The sequence below is a fragment of the Cyprinodon tularosa genome, unplaced genomic scaffold, assembly GCF_016077235.1.
Source record: "Cyprinodon tularosa strain WSP-4 unplaced genomic scaffold, ASM1607723v1 ctg359, whole genome shotgun sequence".
NCBI lineage: Eukaryota > Metazoa > Chordata > Actinopteri > Cyprinodontiformes > Cyprinodontidae > Cyprinodon > Cyprinodon tularosa.
The window spans coordinates 281,396-303,710 of NW_024039073.1; the positions used below are offsets into that span (position 1 = coordinate 281,396).

At 39.4% G+C, this 22,315-nt stretch overlaps 1 protein-coding gene across 1 annotated transcript in view; it reads right to left on the reverse strand.

Moving 5' to 3' along the window:
• Window positions 1-22,315, reverse strand: part of LOC119790236 (AT-rich interactive domain-containing protein 1B-like) — a 261,129-nt gene that overhangs the window by 80,823 nt on the left and 157,991 nt on the right. The window lies entirely within an intron of this gene.

The window sequence follows — 22,315 nt, forward strand, 5'->3', positions numbered from 1 at the left end:
GGTGAGCGATGGGCCCCATATTTCTGTGTGTGTGTGTGTGTGTGTCTAAGTGTTTGTGCACTAAAGAGGTAGTCCCCCGTTCTAAAACGATTTCAGGAAATCCTCTAATAATACCACTGACATGCCGCTGACTGCATAAAAGTGAGGAGTGCTGAAAGAAGCTAAGAGTGAAGTGATGGAGCAGACCGCATATGAAGTGATGAGACGAATTTTTATGTCTGTCCACCAACCAAACAACCCACATATATTCTCGAAGAAGTGAGGCTGTGGCTCAGATGTGTGCGCCTATGAGGAGAAGTCACCTGTGAATGACCCCTGTTATTCTGGTTGGTGCCCACTTAAGGAAAAAAGTGGAAGAGCTGCGAGTAAATGCCAGCTGATCCTAGCAGCTATACCAGAGCCCATGGACTCTTCAGTCCCATTCCACCTGAGCCCTAACCAATCACTGTCAACAAAGATTGTCCCTCAGTGTGACTGATGGGGAAGAACTGTGAGAGAAAAATATGTGATTCTAGCCAGAAAAGTCAGAATATTTTTTGTGAAATACAGTGGTGCTTTTAATACTCATCATACAATCTGTTTTAACTAATAAGGGTTCCAACCTTTGGAATTCTATCTTTACATGATTGTATTGTTTTTTTTTTTAAGTGCTATTATGAATTTACTTTTTCAGTGGCATCCCGCAAGGCTGATATCATAGTCCCTCTCTATATTGTTCACTACATGAATGACAGGCAAATAAATTACATAATTGAACTTGCAGAAAAAATTATTGGGCATATTAAAGAAATCAAGATTACAGCCTACTGAGATAGACACCTATCACAGAGGTTCTTGGAGTGAAGGGATATGATAAAAGAGGTCTTCCACAATTTCCATTTGCTTGTTTTGAAATACATATAATGAAATAATGATGTTTTAAACAGTTAAAGGTGTACAGAGGAGATGGTTTCACTTATCAGCTTACTAGTTAATATTGATGCCGAATAGTGTTATATTTACTCCATACTGTGAGAATATCGCTGAAGTTCATTCTTTATTGAAATTAAATATTTTTACTCAACAAATTATTTTTCTCATTATCTTAATTCTCTTTATATTGATCAGATTTTTCTTATAGCTTTTATTGGCTGTGTAAATCAACCTAATGATGATGAAGCTGAAACCCTGCATAAATAAAAAATAATGATTCTATTTTATTAAAAGCTGACATCTGATAAATAGTTTAAAGAAAAACCTGGATTAATCTAAAGAATCTGGTTGCTTGAATTGATATCAACAAAAATATTATCTCTGTCATACTATCAGTTTAGGGTTGAAACAACAAGCATTTTTTATGTGATATCAGCTAAATAAGGAGACAGGAAACTCCCATCCCTTCTTCCCATATCTGGTCCCTAGATAAGCCGGTAGAGCAGACAATCAAGTCAGTGTGGCAGTCCAACCACGCCTGATTTTTTTGGTTAATGCAATCTCAACTATGACACCCAGAACTTTTGTTTTTTTAACAATGTTCCGTGAATGCCCACCTGCTTCGTTTGCCTGTCAGTCTTTCGCCTGGCATTATGTACCTTTGCTCCATTGGGCACAAAATCCACTTTCTTTCTTTTCTCTAACCCATGATTTTATTCCCTACTTCAACCAATCAAGTCGTCCTTTGCACAAAGCTGACTAGCGTCATGTGCTGCCTCCACCAATGGGGCTGAATGTTATTATTTGTCCCACTGTCTGCTTCAGGAGGATGCTCTTTGACACGGAGGGTTTACTGTGAGAGCCAGTGTGACCGCAGCTTTCCCAAAAACACCAGGAGCCTGCAGAATGTGCAGCTAGGTTGTTAACCTGCAGGCTAATTGTGTGAATGGATCGGAATAATTGCATTTCACCTAATTGGGTGCTGTTGCCAGCTTTTCCTGTGGCAGTTTAGGGGTGGCAAAATGTGTACCAGTAATTCGTTTAGAGGCTGTTAGGCTCATTTGGATTATACACACACTTGAGCACAGCTGTGGGGCCCAAGACCAAAAAATAGTGGTGCTGGTTAACATGCAGAGGTGGGGACTCTTAATGCTCATAGACTTGAAATTGTACATTCCCCAAAGACAGTGAGGAATGATGCATATCCAAACATAGGGTTTAAATATTGTTGGTGGCCATGGAGCATTGTTGGCTCTGGTTCCATATAAGGAATTAAAGGCAGCTAACCAGCTCACGGCAGATCTCAGGACCAAACGCCCAACAATCTGGGCCCCATATCCAAAGTGGCCCAAATCCAATTTGTTTGGCTCTGGGCTGCAAATTGCTCTGTGCATTGAGTCTCCAAATAGCTGTCAACCACTCCCGCTTGCCGCCCTCTATCACTTAATTTGCTCCTAGAGCATGTAATTGTCATAATAAGAAAAATATTGAGGTGATAATAACCAGTTACTTTGAGATGCCCCCCTCACCACTACCAGCAGATTCAAATCACATAGACACATACATATTCACATTTTCGCACACACACACTGGGTCAACTACACATTTCACACAACATTGGAGAGGCAGTCGTTTGTGACCCTTCACCTCACTGGTGTTAGTGCTCCTCTGTCTGTGTGCGGGAGTGTGACAGGAACCCAGGCGGCTAGGCTGTCATGGCAAGACATGCTTGAGCACTGATGTGGCCGAGGGGACAGATGAGGCTTTTTACACACATGTATCCTACCCTCACTCATGCTACACACACGCACACACCTCCACACTCTAAGGCATCAGTGTGAAGCAGGGAGCTGTCACATCCAGCAGACTCGGCTCCTTCTCCCCTGACCACGGTACTGATGCTGTCTCCTCACACAGCACACTGGGAATTAATCAAAGTTGCTATGCTAGTAGGAAAGGAGTTAGTGTGTGCGCGGATGCACAAGTGGTTCTTGGTCTAGACAGGGAGGAGCCAATGACTACAGCTTCCTACAGGCTCCAGGAGGAGGGAGTGACTGAGACTTCCCTTGTCTTGCATTTCCAACATCAAATGTCTATTTTCCCGTTTCGATCTGTCTGTCCCAGTCAGAGGCGTTAAATGGCTCAGAGCTGTGCAGCAGATGACTAGCCGGCCAACAGGAGCCTGAAGGACAAATGTAAATACAGCCATTGAGGACTATGAGGGCGCAGCCCTTCAGCCTAATCACACTTTTTACTGCACGAAACTGAAAAACTGCCATTTGCTATTATTTTTTCTAGGCACATCACAAATGTAATCAAGCTATTTCTGCACTATATGGGGGGTGTTGGCCTAGGGATTAGAGCAGTGCGCTTGTGCTCTGAGAAGGTTGTAAGTACCCAGTTCGATCCCCACTGCCTGCACTTTGGATTCCTTCACAAAACCCTTAAACCCACACTGCTCCCCGGGCGCTGCACAATGTCAGCCCACAGCTCCCCAAGACAAAAAAAAAAAAAAAGCCTCAGTATTTGCAGTGATCCAACAATATGTACGGTAAGTTTTTGTATCTGCCACATTAACACAATGTCTCCAGGGATTCACGAAAAGATCAAATCTGTAAGACATCCTAGTATAGGATACATTTTCTATATTGTACACACCTATAAAGTAGCAAATTTTCTGTTAAACTTAACATGATTAAAATGAAAAGAAATAACACTGTACTCTTTGTGTAATCAAGCTATATTATGACTTTTACTACTGAAATGAGTGATAAAAAAATAAGTTTTTCCAAACAAAGAATTATTTCAGATGTTTGTACAAACCAAGCTGCTCTGTGAACATTTAAGAGGTCGTAAAGAGAACACTAAACTAAAAACCAAAGAAAACAGATGATTAGAATTACATTTAAAGCTGGATTAGATTGTAAAACCAGCTCCAAACTTTTCAAAATGCACCGTCTATCTAAACTGGCAGGTCAAGCAAAAAGAGAAAAGCAACAGAGTCTGATGATAATTCTGGAGGAGTTTCACAGATCCAGAGCTCAGGTGAAACAATGATTTTTTAGGGCTTTATCGGTTTATACTCTACAAATCTTGTCTTTAAAGTGGTCAAAAGAAATCCACAACTAAAGGAAACTCTTAAGACATCCCACTTGAACACATCCCCACAGTGCAATTTTGACACCATCAAATTGTGGGGATTTTTTCCCCCCACAGGGACAGGAAATCCCTTCATAAAAGAAAGATGGAAGTAATTACAGAAAAACCATGGAAGAAAACATGCGTGACATTTAGACTTACTGAGAGACCTTCCATTAAACATACAGCAAACGTTACAATGTTTCATCATTTCATATTTGTGTGTAAGAATGACCTAATCAATATACAGACCTTAATTATTACGGACTATGTATGAAATCTGTATGAAGACAAAAATATCGTTGTCTGCAGATGCCCTCTATCCAGTCTGGTTAAGCTGGATCTGTTTTAAAAAGGGTTAACGCGTCTCCAACTAAACCAGTAGAAACATACCTCTCATTGACCTGTTGGTGTATTGAATATAGTTCCTGAAAACAATCCTGCCAAAGTATTTATTGTAACATCTCTGGCATTTATGTATTGGAGAAGAAATATAAATTAACAAGCAGAACTTTTACACAGATTAGCAAAGTCTAACTGAAAGCTTTGTTCATGCATAGTTTTTGCTTTTGAACTGCAATCATAATTTCTTTTCACATTTTTTGTATTTTTTTCAGGTCAAGATGGAACTAATAAAAAATATTAGACACATTTACGTACAGCTTCAACTATTTGGCAGGAATCTTAAGCAAAATGACAATAATTATAGTGTTTGAAACTGGTTCTAACCTTACCTAGGACAGACGAAGATCTCAGAAACCTGGTTACTATCTTAAAACAGTTGAATCCATAACAATATCTCACTGCATAAAACACTTTGCTCCTGAAAGTAATGCAATATACATTAAAAAAACACCTCAGAGAGCTCAGCAGACAGTTTTATTCTCTCTTTTTCTTCTCTGGGTAAATATAATGATATAAAATGTAATTAACTCCAGTAGCTATCGTTTGTAGGCCTAAGGGATGGGTCTTCTCTTGGCAGCTCTGTGCTCATTTATCGGCTCCGGCCGTTGTACTTTCTATTTTTATAGTGCACTGGAGACAGCAAGGAAATGCTATTACGAAGACGTTATTCTTTAAATTCTTTCCCCCAAACCGTCCATTGAGGCAAAAACCAAATGAAATGCTGTGTAAATGAATCCAAATGGTTTGGTGGATGCTTCTCTGTGTGTTTGTTTTAAAGAGGGTTTTAATGCAATGCCCCATGCAAGGCCTGACTGTAATACCCGTCAATAATTGCCATTAAGCAAAGAAAAGAGACTAAAAGACTTTGTGGAATAGACGTTTTTTCTTTCAACACACAGTTATAATTTCTTTCAACATGTCAATCAGCTGGAATGTTTACACAGACTGAGGATGATGATGATGATAATTAGCATTCAAAATGATGCGAACTTAAAAAGATGATGGTTATTTCAACTAAGACATCTTCTTTGAAATCTGTCTGAAAAACAACACTACAGTTTGTCTTTCTATGGCTTACACACAGCCAACCCTACTCACACATTTTCTCTCTAACTCACTCTGTACATACTCACACACACATATAATATATAATTGTAGCATCCATTGATATATATATATATATATATATATATATATATATATATATATATATATATATATATATATATATATATATATATATATATATATATATATATATATATATATATATATATATATATATATGGTCTCCACTCAGAAACACAGTTTAGGGAGCATTTTCTGCAAACAGAGATGAGATGCTTGGTGTGCTTGCCAAAAAGCATCTCAACAGGGGATCAAGCGTGTTGGGGTGCCAACCCGTGAACCTTAGCATTTTTCACTGAGCTTCAAAAATGAATGTTTCAGTTTCAAGTGCCTCGAGATTTTAAACTCCATTAATGGCTGAAATGTATAAGTCTCCTACTGAGAAATACAACATAAGGGGGCTACATGTCAGAGTGTTACACCACAGTCATGCTGCTATTCCACACTAAGTGCTACAAACTAAAAGCACCGTGTGAGTTCAGTATAAATGAAATAAACCAGTTTGACATGTTCTATACATGAGGACAAAGAGAAACAATTTACTGGAAAAGAATGACTGTTAGTGTGCAGTAGCTCAATTCTTCCTAAAGCCTGAATGTTATGAAAACACATTTTGACCATTCACAGTCCCCCAACAAAGAAGATCATGGGATGCTACATTTTTCCTATGAATTACATTTAAAAATGTTTTAAATTATCTTAAAAAAAGATCAGCTCTGTCAGCACCTATGCAGGTACAGTTTTTTTTTAATCCTTTCTGCATCTGCACCATTTGTAAAGCCAAGACCTTTTTATGATCCTGCTGCTTTTTAGAGATCAATGGTTAGAACTTGCAACCAGTGTGGCGTGGTGAAAGGCAAACAAAGCTGCAGGTATCTCTCGGATTGTTCCATTTTTTTCTCCAAATCCTAAAAATATAAATCACACCAAGGAACGCTGATGACAGAGTATGTGGGATTTCAGGGTTAGAGAGCTCTGCTCTAATGGATGTCAGTTCCTGTTTGGTTCCTCAATACTCAATCAGCTCCTCCCAACTGAAACATGTCCACCATAGAAAGATTCCATTATTGTGTTTCTGGTTCTATCATTTCATCAATACAACAAAACTTAAACCTTGAGGTGAAGCGGCGCCCAGTGAAGTGGCGCACGATGAAGCTGCGTGCGATGGGAGCGTTTACAACTCGTCCATCACCTCATGCTACTATGTGACATTTGCTCCAGGATAAACATTTAATCCTGAATGCTTATTATATATTTAGTCCTTTTCTATAGTGGGATAATACACTTAGAGCCCATGTTGCAATAAGAGGCATATATAAGACTTTTACATTTTTGCGGCTCCAGACAGATTTATTTTTTGTTTTTTGGTCCAATATGGCTCTTTGAGCAGTTTGGGTTGCCGACCCCTGACCTAGATGAAGCTTTTTCAATGGGAATGTGGGGTTTTATAGTCACACACCTTGTTGGCTCCGTTAAGGATGCAGAGTTTGCAGCAAATGGAAATCCACACTGGTACGTGTGTTTATACTACCGTTTAATGTTCTGTGATTGTTTTAAGCAGGCTGAGCTCCTTCCAGTTAAACATTTATACAGATATCATCAATACCCAATGTAAAATGGACTAGGTTGTCTGAAGTTTAGAAAAGAGTGAATTGTTTTAAATGTTCATATGTTAAATAGAGAAGCTACTTTGCTCTCTTTTTAGTAAAAACTTCTTCTTGAATTGTTTACTGCTGAGAATCAGGTTTTGCTGAAAAGATGGTGATGCAAACTGGAGCCATCTTAAATCTGTCTACTGGCATTTATTTTGGGTAATTTTGAGGGATGATGAACTTGTATGATCACAAACAAATTCATCTTACTAAATCTGACTGTCTAATTGGTACCCTACACTTAAATCAGGCTTATCCCCTTTACAGGGTCCACTTTATGAATCGAGATCCAATTTTATGTATAAAGAACATAAAAAAAAACAAAATCAAAACAGAATAAAGACAATAAAGTCAACTTACAGTTGTTCTAACACTTTTCTTTAAATAATTGTTTCAAAAGAGACTTAAAAACAAAAAGCAATATGTTTATTTTTTAAAGGGAATTTGTTCCGAAGTTTGGCAGCAAAAACAGAAAAAAAGTTCTATTTCTAATTTTTCCATTCAAAACTAGTTTAAGTAGTTGGACTTAAAGCAAAGTAGCACATAACACATTTAAGTTACTTTAAGTTACTTTTTTTCTACATTCAACTAAAGGTCAAAAATAAAAAAAATATAAAAAAATGTTTTTCAGTGTAGTCCTGTTTCTCTGACTTTGACTGGCTGGATGTGCTTTCTTCATCCTCTGACATGGGAGTTGGCTCGGAGCTCGTCTGCCTGGCAGACAGTTTATTTTGTATCTCTAACTTCTGTCTCCTTGAACCAACCCCGCCCGCCTGTTAAAAGGGAGTTTTTCCTCTCCACTGTTGCTACAAGCATGCTTAGTGTGAGGGATTGTCTTCGAGTCAGTGAGCTCATGCAATCGGGCTTTTCAGAGATAGAAATCTTTGAATCAGTTTGACTGGATGATCTGGTGAACTATAAAGTGCCTTGAGATGACATGTGTCGTGAAGTTGCGCTATAGAAATAAACTGAATTGAATTGAATTAAAGAAACTGCAGCTTATTTCAATTGGGTCAAACCTACACCATGCCGCCCTTTTAATGACTACAACAAACTGCAAACTTTAATCTGCAAATGAAAACATTTCTATTCATTTCTACCGAAGTTCAATTTGGTTCCTAATGCTCAAACCGTCTGCTCACTCTATTTGTTCTGCTTGTATTGGTTCCGCTAATGTTTTTATTTATGGCATTGCAGCATGACATTGCCGTCCACCCACCCCTTCCTCCTCACCTCTCCACTCACCCAAGAGGGGGCTGAAAAATACTACATGGCACAGAAAGAGAGAGAGTATACATATATGTGTGTGTGTGAAAGAGAGAGGGATGGAAGGAGAAAAGGAAAATAAAGAAATAAATAAAGGGCCCAAATTCCTCATTTCTAATTCATCTGCTCGTTCAGCTTAACCTCTCTCTCCTCAGCAATTAAAGCGCACGCCACATCCTTCACGCTGCGTACAGCCGAGGCTAAATAATGCAGGGGGCATCCAGCGCCCGCATCCTTTATCATCCCAAATGACAGCCATTTGCATATCTCCCCAGTCAATTAGAGCGCGGCGGAATAATCAGCCCATAATTGGGGGAGAGCGTCGGTAATCACCCGCCCTGGCACACCGACAGGGCCATTGGAGAAGTTGAGGTGGTGGTGTTCTGGGAGAGGGGGGTGTGTAGGGCTAAATTCATGTGTGTGTGTGTGTGTGTGTGTGTCACAGGAAAGACAGCTCACGAAGTGCAGAGCCGTCCAAACAACCATTCTAACTTTCCCTGCTTCGCTCCTGCTCTCTGTTACACTAATTTTCAAATATTTGCAGCCGTTTGACTCTTGCAGATTATTTCTATGGGATATTTTTCATTCAAATGGGTCCGGCAGTCATTTTTATAGCATTTAAGTGATTCATGAGAGACATGCTTCATTACAGTTGCCCTTCACTCTGAAAATATGACCAATGATAATGCTTTCCTATTTCTATAAAAAATAAATAGCAGTATTCATTACTGATCCTGCACAGCATTTAAAGGCTTAAAATTATAAAAGTTAATAACAGGGTTATTCTGATCCCCCCCCCAACCAAAAAAACTAGTAAACTTTTAGACAACAACTGTATTTATTTTTATCATAAATGCATTGTTTGTGACAAGGTTGTCGTCAGAGGTACCTGCTTGACTGTGCATGTAGGCAACACTTGGTCAGCTACACTATATTGCCAAAAGTATTTGCTCACCTGCCTTGACTCACATATGAGCTTAAGTGACATCCCGTTCCTAATCCATAGGGTTCAATATGACGTCGGTCCACCCTTTGCAGCTAGAACAGCTTCAACTCTTCTGGGAAGGCTGTCCACAAGGTTTAGGAGTGTGTTTATGGGAATTTTTGACCATTCTTCCAGAAGCGCATTTGTGAGGTCGCACACTGATGTTGGACGAGAAGGCCTGGCTCTCAGTCTCCGCTCTAATTCATCCCAAAGGTGTTCTATCGGGTTGAGGTCAGGACTCTGTGCAGGCCAGTCAAGTTCATCCACACCAGACTCTGTCATCCATGTCTTTATGGACCTTGCTTTGTGCACTGGTGCACAGTCATGTTGGAAGAGGAAGGGGCCAGCTCCAAACTGTTCCCACAAAGTTGGGAGCATGGAATTGTCCAAAATGTCTTGGTATGCTGAAGCATTCAGAGTTCCTTTCACTGGAACTAAGGGGCCAAGCCCAGCTCCTGAAAAACAACCCCACACCATAATCCCCCCTCCACCAAACTTTACACTTGGCACAATGCAGTCAGACAAGTACCGTTCTCCTGGCAACCGCCAAACCCAGACCCGTCCATCAGATTGCCAGATGGAGAAGCGCGATTCGTCACTCCAGAGAACGCGTCTCCACTGCTCTAGAGTCCAGTGGCGGCGTGCTTTACACCACCGCATCCGACGCTTTGCATTGCACTTGGTGATGTATGGCTTGGATGCAGCTGCTCGCCCATGGAAACCCATTCCATGAAGCTCTCTGCGCACTGTTCTTGAGCTACATGAAGTTTGGAGGTCTGTAGTGATTGACTCTGCAGAAAGTTGCCGACCTCTTCGCACTATGCGCGTCAGCATCCGCTGACCCCGCTCCGTCAGTTTACGTGGCCTACCACTTCGTGGCTGAGTTGCTGTCGTTCCCAAACACTTCCATTTTCTTATAATACAGCTGACAGTTGACTGTGGAATATTTAGGAGCGAGGAAATTTCACGACTGGATTTGTTGCACAGGTGGCATCCTATCACAGTTCCACGCTGGAATTCACTGAGCTCCTGAGAGCGACCCATTCTTTCACAAATGTTTGTAAAAACAGTCTGCATGCCTAGGTGCTTGAATTTATACACCTGTGGCCATGGAAGTGATTGGAACACCTGATTCCAATAATTTGGATGGGTGAGCAAATACTTTTGGCAATATAGTGTACGTCTGAGCTAGTTTCCAAACTAATACGGTGGATAAAAAACCAAAGTCCTCCAAAATAAAGGTCTTCCAGCTGGGTGAATCTAAATGGGCATTTTTCAAGCACTTTTTAAAAGTCAGTTTGCGTTTTTCTTGACTAAATAGATGTTTAAGAAAATGTTTGGACCAATGTTTATGTCTTTCATCTAATATTTTATTGTGTTGATAATCTAAATGAATCCATCCATCCATATTCTGAGACGCTTTATCCCAAGTGGGGTCGCGATGGCTGCCTACCTCCACCTCCCTACGGGCGAGAGGCGGAGTACACCCTGCACAGGTCGCCAGTCCATTGCAGATCTAAATTAATAATTTTCTTTATTTATTCATCTAAATGAATAAATATGAGAAATGCATAAATATAATAAAAAAACATCTTATTATTTAAATTCAGCTTTTGTTATTCTTTAATTTAGTGTAACATATCGGACACAGAGGTTTTTCTATTGTGTAAGTTCCTAAATAATAAATAAATAGTTACATTATTTATTTATTTCATTCATAAAATGTTTGAGTGCTACATCTTCTTTAACTGCACTTCATATTGAGACAATATAGAAGTTCATAGTGCAAATCAATCATTAGAACTTAAATTTATATCATTTGATGATCTTATTATGCAAGTGATGAACTTCTAAAGATTTCCCAAAGATGAAAGTTTTATTTAGGCTTGATGCTGCATCAAATGTGTATTATTGTGTTTGCAATGATAAAACACATTGTTTGCAAGTTTCCTGTGAGCCCGTTTAAAATCATAGAGTCCTGCTTTTATACGACAACAAAAATAGTGTTAAGAACAGCCTAGAAGAAGAGGAGAAGTGCACTTTAACACCTACGGGGGAGAAAAGCCTCACTTGTCCCCGATTAGACTGGAACAACCAGCGCCGTTTTAGGGGCAGCTTTGAAGTGCGATGGCTGCACAGCCTCTGTTTTCCCACTGAAAGAGAAACAGTGCTTTTTTGTAAAACAACATTTCCTTTAATACACTCTAACCTCCTATCCTCAGATGCTCTGGTGCCGTCCTCTGAACATGACAAATAAAAGGGGCGAGTTGAGAGAGGAAGAAAAGAGCTGGCTTGACAGTGATGGGTGCGGTGAAGGGGAGCGTGTCAAGGAAGATCAGAAGAAACCCAGGCAAGGTTAGTTCCCATCTGCAGCTCCATCCTTTACTGTCTCCCCAGCTGCTTTCTTTCTCTTCCTCATGCTTTTGTATTGACTTTACCCAATCCAGTTCAGTGCTGGCCAGCTCTGCCCCTCTGCAGTTTTAGTCTTATTTCTGTTTTGGAGAGATGAAACACAGGCTGTTTACTCCTTTTTGAGAGGAGTAGAGGTAAGAGACTAAAGGAATTGGAAAGGGAGGGAGGCAAGGACAGTGCAGGGAATGACAGTGATGGTACGTCTTGACGTAACCAATGCGGTGAACTTCAGTCTGTTACAAACAAAGGGGCAAAAAGACCAGCGCTGAGGCGAAGCAGTTGAAACACAAGCAAAAAAAAAACTGCTTCTTTTGAAAAGAAAAGTTTACAGAGTTGTGAGCATTTTGAAGCATCCCTCGCTGTCCACAGGGGGAGGAAACATTGATTTTCTTTTTACTGCTGCTTTTTTTTTTTTTTTAAGGGGTGTCTTTCCCTGTCAAAGCCCCATTCCAACACCCTCCCGGGATCTGTGGCGTTTCCTGCCAGCCGGACTGCCCTGTTCTGCAGAGACTTATGCATCACTGTCAAACTGACTCCAATCAAAAAGGGGGAGTGGGAGAGGATACGGGGAGAGAGAAGGGAATGGGGGAGGCTGGCTTGATCAGAGCAAGGCAAGGCGCTTCTCCCCCATTAGACGTTCCGCCTGTCAGGGCGTCCGCTTCGGTAATCCATCAGCATGAGCTGCTGATCAATAATGGGAGTGGGGAAATTTTAAGATTTATCTTATCCTCATTTGTCTGCATTAGAAATACAAAAACACAAAAATAAAAACTGAATGCTTCCTCTGTCATTTAACTACAGGGAAAGAATTGCATAAGATAACTTTCACCACACTAATTTAGTCTTTACAGATTTTAGTCTTTAACTTATGAATCACAGCTATTTCCTCAGCCTTAGTAGAGCACTACAGGGATTAGTTAGCATCGTCTCATCACTAAAAGAACAACAGCAATGTTTATGAAGTAATGTCTTCTAAGGCACCATCCGGGTTCTTACAGCATCAAAGAGCAGAGTAAGAGTCTTCACCAGTCAGGTCAAACATCTTTAATGACAGCACATCCCTGTAAGCATCTCAGTGTGTCTTATGAAGGAACATGTTTTAACAGTAACCTTTCATGCATGTTACTGTACACACATCAGGCGGAAGTGTAATGACAGATTATTGGAGCCCAAAGCTGGATATTTAGAAAAATATCAGTACTTTTGAATAAATCTTTGACCTGATTAACAGATGTAGGTGTGGGTTGTTTGCATTGGACTATTGGGGATGTCTTTAAAAACACCCAGAAAGATCAAACCTGAAATTTTACCAAATTCCAGTTGACATTTATGAAGCTTTTACTCTGTTTCTGAAAATGGAAAAGAGAGAAATAGCAATACTTCTTTCATCTAAATACCACCTTAGAATAAATGTGACATAAAAACAGAGGCGTCGAAAGTATTATTGTTTATTACTCATGTAGGAGTAGAAATACTACTGTTTAAAAACACTTAGAGTGTCAACTTAAGCTCTTTACTCATGTAAAAAGGTAAAAGTAATGCACTGGAAAAATGTTTCTTTATGGCACTACCCTATTAAAGGAACAATTTTCTACAATAACTTAATTATACTTAAGTTTCTAGTAACTAGCAGTAGTAGTTAGTGGTAACTAATGGTAAAAGTGTTATATCAAACTTTGCATCATTTTGAGAAAACGATTTATTTTGGTATGTGGTGAACAAGTTGGTGCAGCACTGAATCCAACCACTATGAAATGTATTGTCTGGATGATAAAAATTGTTTTAATGGCTTTTATTATTTTTTTTTTAATACCAACAGGTCATAATGAAAAGTATTATTTTTAAAATGTAAGAAGTAGAAAGTAGAAACAATTTCAGAAAAATGTAAAGAGCAGAATTAAAAGTTTTCTAAAACATAATTACTCCAGTAAAGTATAGATCGGCAACATTTCTACTTAAGTAAGGTAATGATTTATTTGTTCTTTGTTACTTCACACCTCTTCATAAAAATATATGAACTATTCAACCCTGGATTTTAATTTTCTATAAGAATGAATAAAATAAAGTTGTGTGAATAAAATTAACTCATATAGTGCTTTTCAGGCAAAACACCTAAATCCCTTCCCCATAGAGCCTTATACACACAGTCATATCCACACACATTAGTACAACAAGCAGATCGGTTGGTAGTATTAAGAGTCTTTTACCAAAAACATTGACGCCTTGCGGGGCATTGTTAGGTTTATTCTTTATACATCATGTGCATTGTTACTTTGTTAGCCAGATTAGACAGAGTAGATGACCTCCTAACACCCAGTGTCATCCACCAGGTGAAGGAAGGCCTTTTTCTCTGTCTAATCTGGCGAAAAAAGTAACAATGCACATGATGTATAAAGAATTCACCTAACACATGTATGCATCTGTTGTTGCACATGTCTAAACAGCTGAGAGTTGACTTTGCTCACTTTTCAGACATAAAATACTTTAGTCAGTCATGGTGCGGGAATTAAAATGTTACCTCACATCACTGAAATCAAAGAAATGCTCTTTTAAAAGCAAGTTAAAAAACAATGAGTGTAATATTTGTTAAGCAGCTGACTGCAGGCCAGCTTCTCAACTAATTGTTACACAACAAAGGGAAGAAGAACAGCATATATAAATAAAATGCATGTATACAGTAGTAGCCATTTATTATTTCTCCACTTTCCTTAATTGGCCCTTGGCTGATCCTCTCCAATTCCTTATTAAGCATCAATCTTTTTACTAAAACAATCTTTCTGCCATGATTTGTGGACATTAATATCTAAAGAGAAGCTTCAACTTCTGGTCGGACCCTGTAATTCAGTGAAAGGGTGGATTATGAGTAAAAATATGCACGCCCAGGAGAAGGACAGTGGCTGGAAGTTGGAGGGGATTTTGCAGGGAGTTGCAGGGAGTGTGCTGCCATTCGGCTGGCGTTTGACTGGGATGAACCATTTTGAACGGCTGCTATATCAATTAATAGTGTTTTATATCTTACACTGTTTAGGCGGAGTTTAGAATAACTCGAGTTTTAACCCTTTTTAATGAATACTTTGAGATGCAATTGAGAGATTTTTACTCAAGGTTTTCATAAAGTAAGGCTTCATTCGAGCCCAAGCTTGTGGTATATCCTCATTTCATGTTGAACGAGTCAAGCATGCCAAACCCACACAAACGAGCAGCAGCGCTCTCAGGACAGGCCCTTCCCCATCAACGTCAGACTGCATTTCAGAAAGCTCAAACAAACTTTTTAACGGTGAAAACAAATTGGGCTCGCCATCAAAGGGACTTTTCAAAACCACACAATTTCTCTCTGCCAGTTCAAAAGGATGCTGGTTGGTATAAACAAGCATGGAGAATTCACAGCGCAAGAGATATTGTAGGAGGTACAAACGGCTGGAGCTTCGCCACAACAAAGGCAGGGGAGAGCGAATGGAGGGGTCGTAATTCATCAAACACTCAACAAAGGCAAGTGTGACTGACTGGCTATGACGGAAAAATATGAAACAAAAAAATAACTTCTCCATTAATTGGCAAAGGTTTTTTTTTTTTTTCCTCAAATCTCCCTCATTGTTTTTCTACCTCAGTGTTCCTGCTTGATCTCTTCACTCCACCTGCTTCATTGCCTTTTCTTATTTTCTTTCTTTATTCAGTTTCAAGGAGAAAAACATCAGAAGAAAGACAGAAGGTTAAAGAAAAGAATGGAAAATTTTTGTAGAAGGAGAAAATCTCTGTGTCCTTTATTGGCTGATATTTCTTAAAAAACAGGCAACTGGGCAGGCGTAGGGCCTTGCTAGGCATACCATCTTACCATCTACCTCAGGCAAAATCTCATTTGTCAAGGATTCAGCAGAAAACCAGAGGATAGAAGGCACGAAATCGAAAGAGAGCGGCAGCAGCAGCCGATCCCAGCCCGCCCCTCTGCCGAGCCGTCATTAGATATGCACAAGACAAACTGCTGACACAAAGTCACACAGCGCACCGAGCGGGGGCTGCTGGGTAGGCAGGAGGAATCCATCCTTCTATCCCTCCACCTGTCTATCGACATCCCTGGCTCTCCCTTGTCTGCCTCCGGTTTTCGCAATTACAATCAAACGGCAGCATCCAGGCCCCGAAGCACTGACTGACGGGTTGGATTAACCGAGATGTAGAGAGGCCTTGAGACGATTTGTGTGTGTGTGTCTCTCTTTGCCTGTCAGCTACTTTGTTAGTGTGTGTGTGTTGTCTCACCATCAGCGCTGATGTGTGTGTTTCTGGGCTCAGTTGATTCAGTTTGCATATTGTGAGTTTATGTAAATGACAGGGAAGGTGCTATGTATGGATAAAAATCACGATACATCATACATTTTAATTCAACCCCACTACATAGACACTTTGATAAAAAAAAAAATGCAGAAAAATGTGTGACCCCTGCAGCATCTTAATGATATTTGACAAATGAAAAGTATGGATGAATACATTTTGTTAAAAAAAAAATAGCCCCTCCTTCGGTCAGCTGATACTTTGCAGGATGCTCTAAGAGGTAATTTTCAAAACAATCTGCATCCTAGATTTTGAAGATACAACATGGGAGAAATGTCATAAAAAGTGACAAAACAACCAAATCTAAAACTCTGACAACAAGAAAAAAAACAAAAACCCAAAGCTGTCAGAAATGAAAAAAAAGAAGGAACAAGTGCATCCATGTTCAGAATTATCTCTGCTGCTACGCTGCCACAATCCAGCAGGCAAACCAACAACCGAAGAAAAAAAACGTTCCTTAGAAGCCAGCGAGTAAAGTGTGAGGAACAAAAACACGTCAATCTGCATCGTCCAAAAAAGAATCAGAGCTGCTCCGCTGTGTCCTCTGAGAGATCGTCACTTTAACTCTTCCCTGCTCGACGTCGACGTCATCCATCAGAAGATGACAAATATGACATGACAGCTCTGCTCTGGAAGCTGCAGACGGAAGACTACTTACAGCTAGCAAAGTCTGCACGAAGGGGAAATTCTTGGATAGGGCATTTTTTAATGGGCGAGATGTTCTGAAAAAAGGATGAGGAGGCTTAAGAAGGCTTTTTGGCATTGCAGAGTTGTAATGTAGAATTCATTAAGCTCTTCATTTTGGAAATTCATTAATTCATTAACACAGAAAGTCCTTTGGTATTAAAAAGTAAAGTAAGTCAGAAAAACACCCAACAACTTAATTACTGATTTACATCAACTGCCAAAATACTAATCTATTTTCTTTTAATTTAATTTTGATAATGTCTTGTCTTGGCGCCTTAAGTAAACAATAGGAATGGTCCTGTTCCCTTCCAGGGTAGATTTAAGCTAAAACAGCAGATCCCTGCTTCACCATTCTTCAGGATCAAGCAACAAAATGAACATAAACCAACAATTATGAAAGAGGACAATAGGAAAAGGAAACAATTTAGCAGATAAAGCAATATGTACACCCACAGCTCAAACAAAGAAAACAGGAGCTAAACCACAATGCGAGTGAAAAGCATCCAAACGAACAGTAAATGCCGGCCCATTGCTGGACTACATGCACATCCTGCTGTGAATAAGCCTTTTTCTCCATTTCTGGGAAAACCTGCAGATACTTGCCCAAAAACCCGCACTGATTTTCGATTCACACCTCGTAAACACGTCGTTTTGTATATTCACACGTGTATTTGAGCTGGAAAGTCCCGATGGAAGCCATTTTTCCAGAGGAAAGAAAACCACAGAACTAGCTGGTAGCCAAAGTATAAAGAAGATAATCATAAAAATTTTTCCTTTGCAGTGTTGCTGAGGTTAAAAGTTAATCTCATGATATTTAAGAAAAGAGGCCAAATCCATCATTTGCTGCTTTTAAGGTGACTAAAAAAGCTTGAACATATTTCTTTTTATATGAAAGAAAGCGAGAGTTAAAAACACAGATAGTCATGTTTTATAAATATTTTGCACCTATTTTCCTCTTTCCTAGCTGATACTGAATTGGGCTAATTTTTTTTCTTCTTTTAAATCTAATCGTTTATGAATAAGATCAATTCAGATATTCTTTTTCTAGTGACTATAACACTTATAGATAAGTACAACATATTTTTGATAGAGTTAATAATTTTGTATTTAACAGAAAATGTGGAAATTTCAAAAAGATCTCCTTTTATGCACTAAAGTATTATGAAATGTATTATAGACTGTAAGTAGTGGGAGGTATTGATAAAAATAATAATAAGAGAAAAACAAGTTGAGGCTTAACAGTTTTTTTTCTGGCCAAATCTTAATTTAAAACTACATCCGGTGAGATAGAAGCTAATAAAATCAGTCATGGTGTTTTTTCTAAGTGTTGTACAGCAAAATAAAAATATAGGATAAAATCACTGTAATTAAAGCTTTAAAGAATCAAAACACAATTAAAAACACTGAAATAAACAATTGCTTGGCTAATGTAACAATGACTGTTCTACTAAACTGCAGGCTGGCTACCTCAGCTGGTAATAAAAAAACGAAGAATATTTTTTCTTTTAAGTTTTTAAACAAAAGCAATCAGGTCTCATTATACCTTCTGGATTTAAATACTGTGATGAACCAAGTATTTCTACTCATACGTTATCAAACTATGGCAATCCTATTCCAGCCTATGCCACCCCATGTGCATGTGTGTACATTTGTGTGATGTAAGCACGGCAAAGAGAGAGGTGACAGCGGCGCGGGGCTGATCTAATAAAAGCGGAAGATGAAACGCTGTCAGAAGCAGCGGCGAGAAGCTCACACGCCAGCGACGTTTGGTAAAACACACACGTGTCTCATCCCAGAATGTCTCACACAGAAACTCTCCTTCTTTCTCACACACACACAGATTTTGACACACATATCTGCGTGATAGACAGTTTCATAGTGTGGTAGCTGAGGTGTTGGCCTATAAAAAGCAGTGCTGATATGATTTAATGGGCAAGTTCTTATTATAAGACTGTCGCTGGGCCCGGCGTAATCTGGCTACTGCTCCAGGGCACAGCGCTGAGACACATGCACTACAATACTCCACAGCAGATAATATTGCTATGTGCTACATTGCTATTATAAGATAGAGCCATTTGCCACCCTGATACAGCGCGCCGTGCATGAGACTGTCATTTGGGAAGGAGTGATTTATGACTGCAAGACACGAGAATAAAGATAGATTATTTTTATTCATGTGTCTTTAGAGGCTGACTTCATTCCTCTGTTGTTTGCACTGCACTTATTTTTACTCTGAATCAAAGTGGGATTGACTTCATTGCAGAACACACAGAAAAGCACACATGGAATTTATATAATCCCTGCAGAACCTGGACCAAACACTCATAAAAGAAGAGGTGCAAGATGTGAGTGTGACACTGATTCCGAATCTGCGCTTAATGGAACAAGATTTCTCCCTAAATTGTCTTCCAGTTTTTTTTTCTCTCCTTTTTTTGCAGAGACAAAATTGCTATTAATTATGAATAGCAGAGGAGCTGTCTTAAAATATATGACATATCTGCTGGGGTATTAGACACTGTGGTGATATTGCCTCTCCTGCCACTTTTAATACCAGCACCCTGGTTCCAATCACGGCCTAATAATGGCTCCTCATCATGAGGTGTGTGTGTGTGTGTGGCAGTGGTTGCTGCGGCAGCAGTGGGGGGTGGTGCTTCAATTTCACTACTTAAGAGCCACAGATGACACCTTGTAAAAAGTTAATTTCATTTTAGACATTTTCCAGAATAGGGTTGTAAATTTAAGCTCTCGAGGTGCACCATCAGGCCATCAGCTCTGATAATTGAGATATTGAATAATTAGGTGGAAAAAAATGTATTACAAGGATAGATGCAAAGCAGATGGAGGGGAAAAATGAGAAAATTTTAACCGACAAATATGACAGAAAGACGGATCATATTTCTGTTTATTGTTCCCTGGATGTAGTAGCAAAGATTAACAGGAGATGGCGTAAGAGATGATATGAGTTCAGGATGAAACAATGTTACTGAGCCTTTCTTAATATGATCCTAACTGCTGAGGAGCCCAGTTTCTAACACAACCCTGACTTAAAGTACAAAAAAAAAGAAAGAAAAAGATTGTTTAGATGTTAATTTCTGAAGTAAAAAAAGACTCCCTTTTTGCTAATTCACACATCATGTTTACAAGGTTTTGCAGGGACATTTTAACACCTTAGGGAGAAAAGAAGAAATGTACTGATGATTACGCATACTGAAATCAGCAGCACAAAAATTCAGTCTCTCAGGCATTTATAATACAGGAAAATAGTAATGAAATGAGTAATGAAAATAGTGCAGCGTGGCATAGAGGTGTCAGACAAGGTTGCTATAATAGTGACAGCATTTTATCTGCATTGATAAAATGATGTCTCATCTTCCTTTCAGTTATATTCTATATGGGGATCAGATCAGGTTTGTCCAGTCAAGCTCAGTGATACAGGGAAGATCGAACCAGCATCTGTACCTTAACTAATGTGGGCAGGTGCCAAGTGTTGCTGGAATATAAAACCAGTGTAAAGCTAGTCTGGACTAGATAGACTTCAGTGGACTAATATTAGTAGTTGAAATGGCTTTATAGAAACTTGTTTCTATGGCGTCTCCGCTCCTGATTTCCAGATTATATAAGGGAATTGAACTTGTGTCTTTGTCACAGTCTAAAGATTTTCATTCTCTCCAAACTCTTGAATGGGATTAACTTTAGAATCCTTTCAAAGGTTTTTCTTCCACTCAACTTTCCAATTAAATAAGCCCTCTGTAAACAGACAGTTTCTATAGCAACAAACATTTGCGGCTTAAAATGTGATTGACTTTTTAATAGACAAGACAATTAAGGCAAAACATAGTTCTAAAGTAAAAACAAACATAACTTACTAGTATTATGTAATATTCTAAGCTGTGTTTTAGGTCAATCATTAAAAAAGTAACATTTAACGGTTGCTATATGTCTCTCTGTTTAAATAACCAGTTTTGTTTACTTTTTGTGTAAAATTACTCAAACTAGTTATTAATAAATTTTTTGACATAACGTGATTTCTTCTCATTTTCTTTGTATTGATGCATTTCCTTTCGAATCATGCATTTTACATAAAACATCCATGCCACTGAAAGAAAGCACCATCTTAATGCATGGTCTATGGTCATTAAATGACAAGAGAAAATCTCCTTTATTCTGGAGTCTTTTTGTGGTGTGCTGTGCCGTTCCCACCTCCTCTTTCCTTGAGTCTATTATTTCCCAGACGGCTCTGTTTTAATGTAAAAACGGGAACAAAGGGAAATGCTGCCAGAGCTATCTTTAAACCGCTTTAATTTTTTTCCTGTCAGATGAGATTGATTTCGGCGAAAGAAGAAAGAAGGAAGGTTTTCCACCTGGTTCCCCCCACTCACAAACACACCATCCTCGCTTTTTCCTGTTACTCCCTGTCCCCCCCACCCACCCCACCTTTCTCTCTCATGGCCTCTGTCTTAATTTCACAGGGGAATCATTTGACAGATATTGCCCTTGAAGAGGCAGCCTGTGCCTCACCACTGAGAGCAATGGAGGGGGGGTGGTGAGGTTGTAGTAGGGGGTAGTGATGGAGGAGAGGAAGCCACAGAGTGAGAGTGATGGGGAGAGCAAAGGAAGAGAGGAAGAAAGGGAGGGAGAGCAGAGTAAAAAGTTATTAAGTGGAAGTGAAAATGCAGCGCAGCCAAAAAGGTTAAGTCTGGAATAGGAAATTAAAACTTGCATCGCTTTTGGCTTTAAATAGATTTGGTTTCATTACGGGCGCCAAGGCCAGTTAGAGTCAAATCCCTCTGGAGAGAGGGAGGGAAGGAAGGAGAGGAGGAGGAAGAGAGATGGTGAGATGGAGGGAGAATACGGAACAATGCAGGAGTGGAAGGAGGCAGACTATCATGCAGTTCACATTCGTTTTCAATCTCAGCCTGTTTTTCCCAAACCCCGTTTCACAGTCAAGCGAAAGCCAGTCCTACATACCATTACTGATTTAGTACTTAGACTTTAAGTGGAACCTAAGGCTACCATGGAGCCTGAATACAAAGAATGTAAAGGCCATTGGCAGACAGGTGTGTTTTCAGTCTCTTACTATCTTATTTTCACTGATGCTTTTTATAATTTGATGACTCACATTAATGCCTAAATGCAGGAATTCATTCAATGTTCTGGTTATTTCTACATGTTGCTTCTATAAGCCTGGACAAAGAGCAAACACGTGCCTTATAGCAGGTCCACGTATCCTAAAATTAGCTCATACAAAAGCACAGAGTTTTCCCATTACACCTCAGGATAGCTCGATGGGACCTAGCTTCAGTTTGGTGGCCTTTCATACAAACGCTTCGCTCTGATTACACAGACTGACCCTCTCACAGCTCTTATTTATTGCCTTTGTTGTCTCCAAGGAAATGGCACAATAGAG